The 13,970-nt window shown below is 40.5% G+C and overlaps 1 protein-coding gene across 3 annotated transcripts in view; it reads right to left on the reverse strand.

The window, feature by feature from the left end:
- Window positions 1–13,970, reverse strand: part of MRTFB (myocardin related transcription factor B) — a 214,451-nt gene that overhangs the window by 107,018 nt on the left and 93,463 nt on the right. The gene's annotated exons all lie outside the window — the stretch shown is intronic.

The following is a 13,970-nucleotide window of genomic DNA, read 5'->3' on the forward strand; positions in this document are numbered from 1 at the left end:
ACATCTTATTGTTTATGTATCACCTGGACGAAACAAGACTGAGAACCAGTCCTGATGGCCACTTAGTGGAGCTGCAGACCTGCCCCGGGCTCTGTTCTTCTGGGTCTCGGGGGCCAGCTCTGACACACAAGCCTCCTTCACCCCGCCCATGACTAGTGACACCCCGGGTATCTGTTCTTTCTCTCCTAACCCACTTGGGCTTCTCAGCAACTGTAAGACAACCACATGAGGGCACACAGGGACAGCCAGGGTGGCCGTGTGAACCAAGGTGGCAGCTTTTGACCTCTGGGCCTCAGGGTGAAGCAGGAGTATAGACCATGGGACCCAGATTACGGAGTCTGATCAAATCGCAATCCTCGGGTGACCCCAGTAATATTCGACTTCACTTCTATTATAGCACGCACAACTCTTTATCAACATAAATTCTCCTTTAAAGCTCTGTCCACAAAGGATGAGAATCTGTGATGTGCTGTGAACATTCAACCCAGCTCTGAGCAGAATCTGATTCTAAGTAGAATCTGATTTTTTTTAAAAATTTTTTTTTGATGTTTATTTATTTTTGAGAGAGACAGAGACAGAATGCGAGTGGGTTGGGGCAGAGAGAGAGGGAGGCGCAGAATCTGAAGCAGACTGCAGGCTCTGAGCTGGCAGCACAGAGCCCGACGCGGGGCTCAAACTCAACAGACTGTGAGATCATGACCTGAGCCAAAGTCGGACGCTTAACCGACTGAGCCACCCAGGCACCCCAGAGTAGAATCTGATTCTAAGGAGGACCCCCCCCCCAATACCATAATATAATCATGAGCTACGAATTACTCTAATATTTCCCATTACGTAATGTGGCATATTTTTTAAAAAAGGTTTTCTCCTTCTTTGACATCCAAGCAGCACACGTGCATTACGAAAAATGCACACCACAGAAAAGCAAGCAGGTGACAGTAGTGTGTGTAGATAACTGGATATAATTCTCTGCAGGGTGTTTTCCCTCTGCACAGGCTCTCTTTTCTGGAGGGCGGGACGTGTTGGTGGGACAAGTGAAGAGGAGGGTGAGCTGCACTCACGGTGAATTACCATGAGGACCACTTAATTCTGGGCTTTGCCATTCGATATAACCTAGACGTTCTTGAGGAGAAAATTCCCATTAAATCACACGTAAGAAGAAAAATGTCATCTTTAGTTATATTTTCTAAATCTTCTATAGGCTGACTCTTTTGCCAAACTGAGTCAAATTCAAATACTGATACAAGGAGACGTTTTCTTAACTTCAACATCCCTGTTCAGAGAAAGTAATATGTAATCATGTCTTTATTAACGAAGGATGGCTTCTGCCAACCCGCGAATCCTTCCCTCCTCGCGGTCGAAGCCCGATGGCCCCATGAAACCCCGAGTACCTATGCCGCTGGCTCTGAGCGAGCCAAGAAGGCCTAGCATGGCACCTTTCCCCATAATCTTGCTCGCCATTCTGCGCCCACAGCAAAAGCTGGAAAGCTGGTTGGCGTGGGAACCCCACTAACAATCAGTCTCGGCCTTTAACCCACAATTTGGTTTCCTTCATTCAGCGACCCACAAGAGGGGAGCAGCCCGTGTGCCCAGCACCGTCTGAGTGTCTGGGGGGGCTCCCAACGCAGAGCGGCACGGCTGCAGGCCTGTCAGAAGGCCAAGGTGCAGGCGTTCGGAGAGGAACATGTCTTCGTGGAAAAGCATGGGCCTTGTGCCGCGTCCCCAGGTCCAGACTCCGGTTTGCAGCTGTGCTGGAAGAACGCGCACTGCCCTTCACCTGTCACCGCAGGAAACCACACAACTGGACAGAACTCTCTCCTACACTGGGACACAGGCCGTAGAGAACTCCTCCTATGGTAAAGGCAACGACGGCAGTGAGTCTTACAGCCGCCCGAGCTTTCGGCCTGCAGGTAACTTCCAGACTGGGGGCACAGCCCTCAAACAGAGCTGGTCAGGCTTGTGGAATCGATGAGCCAGAGAGGGGAGCTGAAGGGGAAGTTGAGGCAGCTGGGAGCCGCCATGCAGATTTCCGAACTGGAGGGACCCGTGCCGAACAACAGCTCCAGAGAGCGAGCTGCACAGGAGCGCCCTGAGTCTTGGCTGAGGCCTGAGCTGGATGAGCAGGGCACACAGCTACACAGGGCCGGGCAAGCAACGACCGGGAGCCGTATGCTCAACATGTGTCAAAGTGCACACAAGGTTGGGCTGTTCGAGCTCAAAATGAGCCTGAGCGACACGATCTCCCTGGGGCATTTACGGGGGCATTTGGCAGAGATCCCAAAGGGGGTCAAGGCCTGATAGTTAACGCACCATCCCTGGTGGGAATGCTACCTTACATCTTTCCTAACAATGCTTTAAAAAGGCCTTGAGAGTGACCCGAAAGCTCAGCACTCTTACCGGAGCAAAGTCCCAGCACTTAAGGAAGACAACGCAAAATGCAGCCACTCAGCAGTGTAGCACTCACAACGTTCCACCCAATGAAAGAATTACCGGACTCTGTGCTAAGAGGTAGGAAAATGTCTCTTTAACAGGAGAGAAATTTCTCAGTAAAAACAGACTCAAAAATTACTGAAAAAATAGAATTAACAGCCATAACTATGTACAAGTATTTAAAATCTTTAAGTTTCTTTATTTCGACAGAGACAGTGCGAGTGGGGGAGGGGCAGAGGGGCAGAGAGAGAGAGAGAGAGAGAGAGAGAGGGAGAATATGAATTCCAAACAGGCTTCGTCCTGCCAGTGCAGAGCCCCATTAGGGGCATGAACTCATGAAACCGTCAGATCATGACCTGAGCCGAAACTAAAAGTCAGACGCTTAACCGACTGAGCCACCCAGGTGCCCCACTATGTACAAGTATTTAAAGGAAAACATGAATATAATGATGAGAGAAAAAGACAATGTAAAAAAGAACAAAATGGAACTTCCAGAGATAAAAATAAATTAAGATTAATGTTTTATTGGATAGGATTAGCAGCATATTAGACCTTCATTCGAAAAGATCAGTGAACATTTGAAAAAAAAGTAAAGCTAATAGGATGTTGTAAAAATAATAATACACAAAATACTAAAAAAAATTTTTTTAAAAGGCAAAAAAAAAAGGAATAAAGGAAGAGTGAACTGACTAGACAAATACAATATATAGCAAAATAATAGATTTTAAATTCAATTGTGGCAGGTGGCCTCTAATGATCCCTGCCTTCTGGTATTTATGGTCTTATATAATCCTTTCCCCTTGAGTAATTTGCTTCTAAACAATAGAATAGGACAATGTTGAGGAAATGTTGGGGGAAAAAAAAAGATCACTTTGGTTTTGCTAGCACACATCTCTCTTACTGGCTTTGAGAAAGTAAGATGCCATACTGGAGAGGCCCATGTGGCAAAGAACAAGGCTCCAGCCAGTATCCAGCATCCAGAGAGGAACTGAGGCCCTTGGTCCAATAGTCCTCAATGGACTGAATCTTGCCAACAACAATATAACTAAGGTTACAAGCAGATCCTTCACCAGTTGAACCTTCAGATGAAACCCCAGCCTTGGCTGACACCTGACTGCAGGCTTATGAGAGACAGAGGTATCCAGCTAAACTGTGCCTGAATTCCTGACCTAAACAAACTAGGAGATAATAAATGCGTCTTGTGTTAAGTTGCTAAGGTATGAAGTACTTTGTTACACAGCTATAGATAACTAATATGCCACATAAATCAATAATGACCTTAAATGTAATCTATCTAAACAGTGCAACTGAAAGACAGAGACTGTCAGACTAGACTAAAAAAAGAAAGATCCAGCTCTATGCTATCTGAAAGAAATCTACTTTAAATCTAAAGGTGCAGATGACTTAAAGGTAAAAGCTGGGTAAGGATGTATCGTGCAATCCGTAAGAAACTCAGGGGGCCTATATTAGTACCAGACAAAGTAGACTTTGGGAAAAGGATCATTACTAAGGATGCAGGTATTTCATAATGTAAAGGGATCAATCCAACAAGAACACATAACAGACCCTCAAAATATGAAAAGGAAAAAATTACTGAAAGGAAAAATAAACAATTCCACAATATTAGTTGGGGTTTTCAACATACCTCTCTGGGCAATTGACAGAACAAGAGGTAAGAAAATCAGTAAGGATATAGGACTTGAACAATCTTATAAACCAACAGGACCTGACATTTACAGAACATTTCACCCTCAAGGATACATGAAACATTCCTGGTCACTTAAGAGATGTATACATTTTTATGACAGAGTACATGTTACATAGTTTCAATGTAATAGAACAAAAACCAAATTATGTCTAAACCCACTGGATTCTGAAATTCACAGTTTAGGACTAAGTTCTTGGATTTCTTTAAATTTCAATTTTTTTCAATCCTTGCTCAATCTGCTTGGTTTAAGTGTAAATTCTTTTATCTGGAAAATCCTCCAAATTACACTTGGGTGTCCAAATAAAATCTTCAAATTCTTGAAGGTTGTAAACTTTGTTTCTGTTGAGGGTTCAAAAAGCATTCAGCAAGCAATCAAGCAGCTACTCTAACTCTACACACAAGAAAACAAGCACACAATTATACAGGCAGAAAATTCACCAGTTTATCAGCAAGTTATTGAATCAAGTTCCATTGTTTTGAAAGATGAAGAGACTACCTAACTGAAACTGACAGAGACAGAAACATCCATGTTAGAAAAATATATTAGAAAAGTACTACTTTGTCATATTAAGAGTATGTCTAGTTAAATATCACTTTGTTATTCTCGGCTTGAGAAAAACAGTAATATAAGCACATAGATCTTTTTCATCATATACATTTTATACAACAGTCAAGAGCCACAAAATACTTTAGTACATTCAGTAACTACCTGTGACCAGTTACTAAGCACCTTGTTACGTCACTTTTGTTTCCATTTTCTTTTACCAAGGAGACCTCTAAAATATGCTGGGTTTCTAAAAGCTTCCTAGAATGTGATAAAAATGAGGTTTATTTGTACCACTAATATTAAGAGGCTTGGTTGAAATCATATACCAATTATTTCCTGCGTCCCATTTTAAAATTTGTTTAAAACATATTACGATCCTACACCATAATCAGATATCAAATTACAACAAAGTTCTCATTGTGTAGGATTCATCTGTTAAATACTGAAAACTTTGTACTTTCACCCAAAGGATTAACTCATTAGAAAGAAACATGCAAAGAAGGAAACAAACCACACAACCCCCGCCCCCCACCACCTCCAACAAACCTGACCCTTCAAATGCAGAACGCTGTTCTGCCCTGGAATTTCATACATGCTCCAGATTGGAGAACCATGAGGCTGGTAGCATTTAAGGCCAACTGTAAACCAAATAAATCCCAATTACCCATTTCCTTAGGTTGCTCAGACTCTAAATCTCTTGGCTTCTGGCCCTCTCATTTATTTTTTGCACTACGTTGCTTTTTTTAAGAAGTGTATAATACTACACAATAGAATATTTTAAGAGAATTCAGATTAGTTGAAAAACTTCTAGACCCGCCCCCCTTCTAAATGACCTTAAAGCATCATCTAAACAACTGCCATCACACCAAGATTTCACAGAAGAATATTCTACAACACTAAAACTGTTTGTTCTCACATATGCCAAAGGTCATTATGAAACATGTCATTGTATACATACGTGTTTATTTTTTACAAGGTCATTCCCGAATTTAGTCAATTTCTTTGCTAAATAATTGGGTTCTTAATGAAAAAAAAATTAGTTGCGAGATGTGATTACGACATAGATTTCCAGGAATCAAAAGGAAAAAGAAAAAATTTAAAAGTCAACTCAGAGCAAGAAATCTCTTTAAACAAATGACTGTTTTACTACCTCAAAATACCACAAGTCTTCTGTGTAATACTTATCATATACATCAAATGCCTTAAAAGCGTCTGAGCAACCATATCTACTATGCTAATCTCTTCAGAGTAAGTACATAAGAAGGAGAAAGATCTATAAATCAGTCCTTGATGACAGAGGGTTTGTTTAGGAGTTTACCAACTGGAATGGCCCTGCTGGAATTCCTTCAAGCAGCCTGTGAAAATGTCAGAACGGAGTCTGTTTTGGAGGTCATGGTCCCTAGAGAGCTCTGAGTTTTGGCCTGTTTGTCTTTTCACATGCTTTAATATTTGAAAATCATTCCTTGCAGACACTGACTGATGCCCAGGGAATGCTAGGATTGTGGGAACTGGCAGTACCAACAAGACAGACAAACTCCATGGGAAATCAGTGCCTACTGCACTCGCCCTCTGAGCTCTCATCAGATAAGCTGCTCTTCAAGTGTTGTGAAGGTACATGGAGAGACATTAAGAAACTGCATGTCATTTTGGTACCTTTAAAAAGAAATACTTGTGGAAAACGGGCGCAGAAATGACTGGGACTATTGAAAGAGACACTAAAAGCTATACAAAAAAAACAAAAAAAACCCAAACCCATGGTGGAATCCTGAAAACTATATTCACTTAATATGAAGTGGAATACAGCACGGCAGTTGAAAATTCACAAATAACGTTCGACTCCCCCAAAACTTAAGTGCCTACCGTTGACCTAAGACATCAACAGGTAACACACATTCATATGTTGTATGTGTTACATGCCGTACTCTTACAATAAATCCAGAGGAAAAAATGTGATTGAGAAAATCACGAAGAGGAGAAAACACACTTACGGCACTATACTAGCTATCAGAAACCACCTGCCTATGTGGGGACCCGTGCAGTTCAAACCCATGTTGTTGAAGGACCAACTGTACTACATTCTCAAAACATATGTAACAATAACAAACAGTTGTAAGGTGCTGCTTACTTGCCCTTGTTGTTCTAAACACTTCACTTACGTGAACTCATTTAATCTTCCTAGCAACTCTGTGAAGCAGGTCATAGTAGGGTCCCCATTTTGCAAATGAGGAGACCGAGGCAAGGGGAGGATAACTAATTTGTCTAAGTTCAGTGGTGGTGTGGCCAGGATCTAGACTCAGACCACCACAGCCAGTGGTGGTGCGGCCAGGATCTAGGCTCAGACAGGCTGGCTCCAGAGTTGGTGCTCTTAACCACTGTGCATACCGCCTCTTTCGTGGTATTTTTACGTCAGGCAGGCAGTGCTGGGTACCTATACCATGTACTGTATTTTATGATGTACCATGTGCACGCCAGTTTGTACAAGAGCTCTAGTATTTTAAGCCTCTCAGCGATTTATGAGGTACATCTAACATGATTCCTATTCACGGATGAAAGACACAGACTTTGTGTCTGACACCACACAGCTAGTACAAGAGAGCGGGCTCTATGCTTGGCTCCACAGCCCTCTTTACTTTTTATTTTATTTTTTCACAGCCCTCTTCCTTAAAACTAGGTTCTTCTTCCTCTCTGTTATCTGCAAGAATCGTCTCCGAGTTACTTTTCTGTATATAGTTGAAGATTCGGCTTTCAAAGATCTATGTGTCCAACAGTTTTATGAGAATACACTACACTACACTGTGAACTGCCAACGTTGTACTAGAGGATTAAAATCTAAGAACTATTCTAGGGTAGGAGACACAGTGATCATTCAGTAAATGTTTTCTAATAGTAAAAGAGTCCCTACTTCCACTCCTGAAATGCTGATTTTTAGGCTATTTTGGAGAGCTGAGTATTCCATATGGCAAACTTTCCCTTGTATATACTGCATGCTGGGGCTTTCGTCAAACGGTTCAGTCAACACACTTCCTCACTGCTATGTTGGGATCATGGCTTCTGTCAAAGAGGTTTCTTATCTTGAAGCTATGAACCTCAAATCTTCAGACAGTACTGACAAATTCTAGTATGTTACTTTTTTAACTAGCCCACAAGAACCAAAGGCAAGTTGTTGATCAGACTTTCTGCTTTTCTTGTTATATCTTCATTAAACATAGAGATCATGTATCAAAAATTTAAGTTTTGTGAAACAGACACCCAACTATTAGCATTTCCTTGATGCAAACAACCACAAAGATGACCAGAATAGAACATGAATAATTTGGACTTTAAACAAAGCTAAAAAATTGTCTTTGGATAGTCTGATGCTTACTATAAAAATGTTAACACATACCTGCCAACCCTTAAATACCATGAATAGGAAGATACTGCATGTCCTAAATTAGATTAAAAAAAATTTTTTTTAGGACAACACAATTGAGTCAATTTGTCTTTCTTTTTAAATATGGGGGAAAGTCTGACTTATTGGGCGAGCTGGCATGTATGCTTAATAATACACCTTGAGGAATGGGATACACAGCGACATCATTAACTTGCATCTATGGAAAATTCCACCTGCTGAGACGGAAGTCATCTTCCATTCTTCCTGGTTCTGCTGCCCAATGAACAGCACGGGCAAGGGTGACAATGAGATACAAGAGCACATGATGCCATGAGGAAGGGCAGCCAGAGAAGGACACACGGGCTGAAAGCTACCACACAGGTACTACAACGGGCACACTGGGACACAGAGCGCTTCTGAGACTTACCCATGCTCACAGACTGAGTCAGCAGAGGACACTGGAGTCCTGACTCCCAAAAGACTACACTTCCTGTTAATAACAGTGAGGGCAGCAGGTGAGGGTAGCCAACAGCAGGGGTTAATTTTAAGGAGTTAGAAAAACACTGGGTATGGTATTTGCTAATTAGTCAGGGTGATAATTAACTAAAACCCAAAGAGAAAATTCCAATATGTCTGGTATTCCAACATATTTGTCTTGCTGGTTTCTGTCTCAAAAGTGCTTTATTACTGATATCTTAAAATAAAATAACAAAGGCTGAAAAAAAATCACGACCACTTTTCCCCACTCTATTCCCTGTACTTAACAGCTCTTTCAAAAGAGTCACAGTAGACAGCAGGTATCCAGTATCTATCCTCTCTCTTCCTTTTTAGCTAAAAGAGGTCACACTGTAGTTGGCTTAGGGGGAGCACCCAGGCACAAAGAGCCCCTACTTAATTTTAATGAAGTCTTTTGGCCTCGCACAGGGTCTGATTATAAACCAACTATTTAATTCCAAGTACCTTGAAAGGTCTAAGTAACTAGGGTACTGTAGTTGAGTAATCTTTATTAACTAATCATTTACATTGTATAGGTAATTAAAATTACCCTCTGACGGACAGGAAAGCCTGTTTCTTAATAAGTTGTGTCAGTTTATTTGCTGATCCAGGGCTTGATGTAAGTCATATGGTAGACTCTAGTTTTATGAAAATTATCTCAAATAATCTATATGTGAAATAATGCACTTTTAGGACTCTCGTAACTTTAGAAAATCCTTATAAAAATTTCAGGCAAACATTTTAATAATTTTAAGATAATGCTAGATTGAACTGATAATTACTATTAAGTTCTAAATCTTACTTTTAATAAATACATTAACTGTCAACACTCGAAGGGCATGTTTGCAAGAGGACACAATATAAAGACTGGATAAATAACTCAAAATGGGGCTTCGCTCGTGCTGAACTGGGGCCTGCCATCTTGCTGATGCACTTCTAAAACTGTAAGCTTCATCCACCCGGTCAGCAATGACTCAGTAGGCCTCTGCTAGTGCTCTGACCCTGCCAGCTGCAGATGGGCGTGTGTGAGATTAAGGCCCAGCCCCCTCCCTCCACCCGCACACTGCTTGGGTGTGTTAGGCAATGCGCTAAAGCCAGCTAAGTCCTCAGTAACAAGAAGCCCAGAGTAGGAAAAAAGGTGATGGACAGGGTTATAGCTGCTCATTTACACTGTGAAACAAAGCATGCTGTTTAATAGGAGACTTTGTAAAGAGCGTTGCGAAAGAGAGTACCTCACCTTTAAGCTACTTATATGACTTTGTTTTCATGGTGAAAGGTTCAAGAGATTGTCATAGACAAAACATACGAAAACCACCTTAATTAATCAAGAATTTCTTTTACGGTGGCCAGGGGGCTCAGAATTGGCTTTTAAACTTTATAACTGTGTTAAGTATTTACCTGTAAAGGCTAATCTCAGAAATCTATTAGAAACTAAGGAAAATTAATTAAGGAAATTATACCTATTTCTGTTCTCAGTCTAAATACTCTTAAGTAACATCCAAAGCAGAAAAGGAAATTATCTAAATGTATCAGACTGTTTATTAATATCACTGAGAATTTTAAATATTTAAGGTCCTAAAGATGTTAACAGTAAAGCCAAGGACAAGAGAATTTTACAGAATCGTACTTGTTTCGATTACCTCCAGTTAAAGAAAGGGAAAGCAAGAATCCTAGAGTTACATGTTTTGGTTATTTAGCATCTATTTATTTCCTTCCCACTTACGACACTCTGAGAATCTTATGTCTGGCTGTCTGCTCCAGAGAAAAATAGAAATATTCTCCCTTTTCCTCACCAATCTCCAGATGGCCACCCCATCTCATGTATACTCTTAAGGAACAGGGTTCTGGTCCAGACAAATGCTCACCACCTTTGTGCATTTCCAAACACCTAGAGTGACAGTAAACCTAACAGGTTAAAGAGGAATGAGGAAATGTTGCATGAAGAAAAGATCAGCTTTGAACAAATACCATTTATTTTCTATAGTACAAGGCAAGCAATTTTCTTTAGCCGAGTTCCACGGCAAGGCAAAGTTATCTGTGTGCAAATGTATTGATACCTGTATTGAATCTAATGCAAAGAACTACCTTGTGTTCCCTCGTGTGCAACAAACTTTTGAATGAACTATTTTCTCTTTAGTATAATCATTCAAGAGCAGAACAAGAGATGGTCTAAAACTGTCCATTGTGATAAATTTAATGGACGGAAAATCTTAGGGAAAAAAACTCAAAACGGGACCATGAAATCAAAAACCCAACGAGTGCGGTAACTAGAAGCGTCAAAGTTTAAAATAAGAATGACAAAGTCTCCTCTTCACTGAGGCCTAAAACACGCTGTTCCCAAGTAAATACAGTTTCAAAAAGTCTGCTAATAGACGGAAGAGAAAGTAGCAGACACTATTTTTCCACCTACTCCATACTACTGACAGCCGGCCTGGGGCGTTACCTGTGGCCATGTGAACACGACTGAACTGTGCCTCATTTTCAGAGCTGTCCCAAGTGTTAAAATACCAAACTGTTGTGCAAAAGGGGAATCTATGTCAACTTATCTGCTTTATTGTCAATGCTGGGAGTGACTCAAAAGCTTACATCCACCAACCAGCACACTTCTCGGTCTTGCAAATGACCTCGGGAACCAAAGCCTTCCTGCTGTGATCTCCCCTAGTCCGGGGCACAACGCAGAGGGCTGGAGCTCTTGGAGGCATGTCGATTCCATCTACTTCGCCTTTCCCTGCCTTTACGAAGCTGTATTCAACTTACAGCATCTGAACTTTTCCCACGTGAACAATAAAAAACAACTAACTGTCCCTCGGACTGATTTCCCCTTTACTGCCAGTGTTTACCATCTGAAGGAACGTTAATACTGTGTAAAACATCAAAACAAAGCTCAAGTTCTCTGTGTGTGCGCTGTTTCAGCAAAAGTCTGTCATTTATGTGTTCTGTATATCCACATTTCTTTTAGGAAAAACTCACTTCTTGGGAAGAATTAATGGCCTAATTGGTGGCCTTACTTTGGAGGTGCCACCGGCCACACGTTCAGGGGTAAAGAACAGCCCCAGCTTATCTTTCACATGTGCTACAGTAGTAGGAATGTTCTGCTATGCCACTACATTGCCAACATAAGTATCAGTCAAAACTAAGGGAGGATCCTGGAGTCATTACTTAGATGTCAACTTCTCTCTCATTAAGTTTATTTATAAACTATTTGGTGACATGATCCTTCTACACACTGATCCAAATTGAAGTGTCTTCATTTTGCCCCCAACTAGAAAGGGAAATAATTCAAACAAGTGAAATTCAAATGCTTAGGGCTAACAATGAAACACAATCACAAGAAAATACCTAAATCGGACTATTTCATAATACTCTGAAGAGTTTTTTGTATTAATTAATTTCGAGGCTAAGATTCACATTTTGTATATGATATAATCTAAACAGGGCACTAAGAAGACTTAAAAATGAAGCACAAACATGAAAAAATCAGTAGGGTAAGAAAGTTATGCTTCTTCTAATTCCATAATTGCTTGATGTGATTCCACTTGACTCATATAACTATCAAAAATGTAGATTTCTGATAGCTATACAAAGGATTCCATGTATGCCTTGGAATATATATGTAAATCAAGCTAATATATCATAAGCCTGACATCAGAGTATATGCCTGAATATAAGGTAAGCTTTTTAACTGCCTGAAGTCACTTATTAAAAAAGAAGAGATTGGGGGGTGGGAGGGAGGGGAAAGTGGGTAATGGGCACTGAGGAGGGCACCTGTTGGGATGAGCACTGGGTTTTGTATGGAAACCAATTTGACAATAAATTTCATATTAAAAAAAAAAGAAGAGACTGTCTGCTATTTGAGTCTTTACATAGCATTTCATAAGATATTCTTTCATTTACTCAATATTGAACAAAAAAAGTACTTGAGGAAAACATTTGCTTAAAAATTAACTTCATTTAAAGCTAGTTTTAGGATGTTTATAAAAATATCTTAGTAGAATCATAAACGGGGGGGAGGGGGCGGAGAAGGCCAACACATTAATTATTCCTAGGTTATAACCTTAAAATCGGAAGTACTAAGTGTCGTTGCAAAGAACAGTTTCAAAAACTCATTTTAAAAAAGTAGTCAAATACAATTCTGTCAGAAAGGATACAAATGATAATAGTGAACTCCAGGAAAGGAATCATGTAGCTCAGGGGAAAGACTGGGAAGTGACTTTCTTTTCACTGTGTACCCATTGGTACCCTGTACATTTTAAGCCAGTGAATACGTTACGTACTCACAGAAAACAGATAATTACATTCTAAAACAGGAACTGAAGCCCCATAAAATGTTATAACCAATCACAAATCACAAGAGTGATTATGCTATAGAGATTATGAGTATATGACAATACACCACACACACACACACACACCATTTTGTCAATGGTACTTGTGGTTTAGACAGAAAATCTGTGGTATCAGGTCATACATATACTCAAAAGCTGCTGTAACTCAGACGAAAGAGACAGTAGTGAAGACGCACCGTGGATTTTAGCACTAGGTGCATGATGTCAAGGGGTTCTGTTGATGATGAGGAAAAAAAAAAAAAAGCATTTCCCCCAAAGATTCATGGATAGAGTCTGAGCCAGATGGTTCTATGAAATATTAGTGTGAATGAAGGAATCCTTCTATATTATCGCACTGCATCATAAAAATGTGATTTTAATTATGGACACGTAGCTAAATTAAAAAATTAAAATTCTTACCATTTACTCCACTTCCCAAAAGTTTCTAAGGGGAGGCTACTTAATATTTGGGCTTAGCTTACATTCAGGCATACATATTCAAGGCAACATTCTTGCAGGAGAACATGGTGCGCTGTGTCAAGCCGATCACGAAATACAGATTTGCCCGATATATTTCCCTACCATTTCCCTGACTAATTGTGTGTTATTGCAATTTCCTACCAGTGCAACTCATTTTTTGAGGATAAGAATCTGAACACTATCCAGGCCCAAATGTGCAGTGTGAACCTGATTGCATTTGGTCATGCTTCAGTAAATGTGGTCATACTCTCCAAGCCACTGTCTAAGAAAAATGGAAGATTCTAAAGCCACTGCTCAACGACAGCCTCCTGAAGGGCCTGACAGCACCTGAGCCAGAATGCTGCTTTTCACCACTCATAGCGGACAAGGGTTATGCCCAAGAACAAGTACCAGAAGCCTTATTTGAATGGAGAACAAATACACTCCAAACACATGTACTAAAGAACTAAGAATCATAACCTACATCTTTTCTCCACTTTCCTGAAGAAGGTGAGGCCAATAATGAAAAGGCCTGGTTAGGACTCAGAACCCAGAAAAACAGTAACCAGGTACAAAAGGAAGTGTTTTACAAGGGAACGGTTTTATCTCCTCAGGCTTTTAAATCTACAATTT

This window comes from Panthera tigris, chromosome E3 (genome assembly GCF_018350195.1).
Source record: "Panthera tigris isolate Pti1 chromosome E3, P.tigris_Pti1_mat1.1, whole genome shotgun sequence".
In the NCBI taxonomy this organism is placed as follows: Eukaryota; Metazoa; Chordata; class Mammalia; order Carnivora; family Felidae; genus Panthera; species Panthera tigris.